The sequence below is a fragment of the Fukomys damarensis genome, unplaced genomic scaffold (genome assembly GCF_012274545.1).
Source record: "Fukomys damarensis isolate Sample0158 unplaced genomic scaffold, DMR_v1.0_HiC HiC_scaffold_13, whole genome shotgun sequence".
NCBI classification, from domain to species: Eukaryota; Metazoa; Chordata; class Mammalia; order Rodentia; family Bathyergidae; genus Fukomys; species Fukomys damarensis.
In genome coordinates, this window is record NW_022900925.1 from 28,335,763 (window position 1) to 28,339,631 (window position 3,869).

Below are 3,869 nucleotides of genomic sequence, written 5' to 3' on the forward strand. Positions count from 1 at the left end.
TACCTGTTCACCTACAACAGCAAGTCTTTGTCTATTATCACCAAAATTCCATACATCCCATGAGAAAAATTCACAAAAGAAGTAAAATATACACCAACAACTTTCCTATCACCGCTGCAGCAACCAAAACAGACCTACTACAAAACACACAAGCCAAAGACAAAGCGCTATAACAACTCACACCAATTGTAGTAACAACACTAAGCCATAATAAAGCCTGGTAGTAACGCTCCAACTTGCACCCGGCTCCGAGGGGCGCTTCGGAGGCTTCCGGCCTTCCTGAGCGCAGCTTCCGGAAACTCAGCCTCCCTACTGATGCCCGGATGTGGATTCATTTCCCTTAGGCACCTGACTCCAGGTTGCCCTCTCTAATCCTGTGTTCACAGGCCTGGAACGCACACTGGCCAACAAACACGTCATTGTTTTTGGAAATTTGGAGTTCATTTTAAAGAACAGCTGCACCACCCCTAGAACCTGAGAGGGTGGTTGTTTAGAGACTTTACAGGCTTGGAAAAACACACACATACACAAGCCATCTTCTCTTTATTCCACAGGAGGAACTGATTCTTCAATAACACCAAGAGAATTGGATGGATGGATGGATGGATGGATGGGTGGGGCCGGGATTTAGCTCAGCGGTTGGGTGGCCTGCCTTGCAAGCGCAAGGACCCGAGTTCAATCCCCCGTAGAATTGGATGGGTGATATTCATCGGCTCTTTGGAATCCATAGACAGCTCTATTGTGCAGAAGGCCAAGGGTCTGTTGTCTACTTAGCTTTCCATTTGGGGAAATTTTCTCTAGAGCATTTTCTTTAGATCCTTAAAACCTCCTGTTTATGAGGCCTGGAGTTATATATACCAAATATGTCAGAATGTACAGCTGAGCACTGAATGTTGAGCTTTTTTGTTGTTTTCAATACTGGGACCTTTCACACTGAGCTACATCCCTGGCCCAAAATAAAATATTTTATTTTGAGACAGGTTCTCACTGGGCAACAAGCACATGAGAGGATATTCAACATCACTGGTTAGTAGGTAAATGTGAATCAAAATCACAATGAGATACCACAGCACACCAACTAGGATGGCCGTGATGTTTTTTTTTTAAAATGGGAACTGTATTGACCAAAATGTAGACAAATTAGAACCTGTATATGGTGGAACCATAAAATGGTCCAGCCTTGTGGAAACCAATTTGGCAGTGCCTCAAAAAGTTGCACATAGCATTACTATCTGGCCCAATAATTCTTCTCCTAAGCATAATATATTTGTTTTTTTTTTTTTGAGACAGGGTCTCACTACGTAGTTGAGACTGACCTGGAACTCACTATGTAGCCCAGGCTGGTCTCAAACTCACAACATCCTCCTGCCTCAGCCTCCAGAGTGCTGGGATTACAGGCGTGCGCCACCATGCCTGGGTCTCCTAAGCATATAATCCAGAGAATTGACAAGAGCCGCTTAAATACGTGTATGGTCATGCAAGTAGCAGTGCTTTCACAATAGCTAAAAAGTAGAATGAAGTACTCACAACATCCTCCTGCCTCAGCCTCCAGAGTGCTGGGATTACAGGCGTGCGCCACCATGCCCGGCTCTCCTAAGCATATAATCCAGAGAATTGACAAGAGCCACTTAAAACCTGTATGGTCATGCAAGTAGCAGTGCTTTCACAATAGCTAAAAAGTAGAATGAACCAGGTTCAGTGTTTATCCATTCATCAACAGAATGGATAAACAAATAGCCACTTATACATAAATGGGATATTATTCAGTCAGAGAAGGGAATGAGATACACCCTACAATGTGAACGAGACTTGAAAACATTTTACTGCCACACACGCCTGCAATCCCAGCCGCGCGGGAGGCTGAGTCGGGAGGATTGAAAGTTCAAGTTTTCTGCCTGGGCAACTTACTGAGACCGTGTCTCAAAATAAAAATAAAAAGGGCTGAGGACGGAGCTCAGTGGTGGAGTGCCCCTAGGTTCAGTCCCCAGGTCCATAAAAAAAAAAAACAAAATTACACCACAGTATGCTAAGTGAATGTCTCTGGACACAAAAGGGCGCTTATTGGATAATTCCATTTATATGAATTATCCACAACAGGTAAATCCATAGAAGCAGGAAGAAGAGTGGCAGTAGCCAGCAGCTGCTGAACCGGTGCAGGGTTTCATTAGGGAGTGATGAAAAGGGTTTGGGCTTAGAGAGAAGAGATCATACAACATCGTGAATGTGCTGACCACCACTGAATTGTTCCCTTCACAATGGTTATTTTTATGTTATGTGACTCTTACCTCAATAAAAATAAATGAATAAAAATACATCATGGATATTGTGGTTCCAGCTATGACATAGTATCTGGTTGCATCCTCACATCCCACTATAAGTGACTATAAAAGTGAGCAACAGCTGAGAGGCCACTGACTTCAGGCACCAGGCAGGTGCCCAGTGGGGACTCTTCAGATCGGGGTTGCATGAAGGCAGCTCATGGGCTGTCCACAGAAAGGGCGCCCTCAGCCTGCAGTCAGGTGCCCGGAGCCATTGCACTGGTGCAGAAAGCGGGGCTTGGGGGGGGGTGCTACAGATCAGAGGGGCCCAGGGGCAGAGGAAAATGTAGAAAGGGGACCCTGGAACTCTTGGAAGGGCTCCTTCTGAGTTCTGACCACATCCTAAACTGCCTGTGCCCAGGGTGACCTTTCACAAGGTCTAGACAGAAGAGCTGCTATAGGGCTACAAGCTGAACACAGGCTGCAGAGGCTGAAGACTCTTGGGAGACCTGGGAGTTCAGAACAGAAGAGTAGGGAGACACCGGGCGTGCAGAGGCGATCCCAGAGATAAGGACCACACCCTCAGAGTAGATGCTGCGCCCAAGGAATGAGGACAGAATTAGAAGAGGCCCACCTTGGCCAGAACTGCAAGGTGAGCCCTTCCGCACTTCAACTGCCTGACTAAATAAAATTCAACACGCTTTCAAAGAAGATTTTTAAAGGGCTGGGGATTTAGCTCAGTGGTTTGGCTGCTTGCCTTGCAAGCGTAAGGACCCGAGTTTCCAAGTTTGATCTCTGGAACCAAAAAAAAGAGAGAGAGAGATTTTAAAAATCCAGAGTCTCTATGATCCATCAATCTTAATACCAAGAACTAATAAAACATTAATATCCATTTTTCTGTTCCTTTATTTTTGGCCTTTGTTCTGAGATGTGATTAAGTTACTTAGAGACAGTCTGATTCTTTTAATTTTTTTTTTTTCTAGTAATGGGAATGGAACCCAGGGCCTTGTGTGTTCTAAGCAAGCACTCTACCACTGAGCTAGACTGTCACACTTTTTTTTCATTTTGAGGCAAGTTCTCACTACGTTGCCCAGTCTGGGTTTGAACTTGGTATCCTCCTGCTTCAGCCTCTTGAGTGGCTGGGATTACAGGCATGCACTACCAAGTTGGGCTTCAGGTTTTTCTTTAAGCTCTGTCAGGTAGGATCAGAGCAGTGTTTAGTCTAGGGCTAACTTTACTCCATCTACCATTTGAGAGGAAACTGAATACACTAGCTGAGTGCTGTATCTAAATTTTGAGGCTTTCTGTTCTACCAGAAACAAGAGCTCTTCCCAGCCCTGTGTAAGCTTCCGGGTTGTTCCCATTACTGCTTTTGTATAGATCTGTTTTTAGTCTTGGGTAATTTCCGTATGTGTAGCTGAGGACTTGGAAGAATTCCCCGAAGATCTCCCGAGCTCTGTCTCTGTCTCTGTCACTGTGCGGCCCCACTGTCTCTCTAATACTCTGTCTGTGAGATCTAAGTACTTCAGCCTCCCAGACTTCCGGTTCTATTCTCTCAGCTCAGGGAAGCTGCTGGGCTCTGTCTGGGCTTTCCCTCCCTGTTCAGAAGCT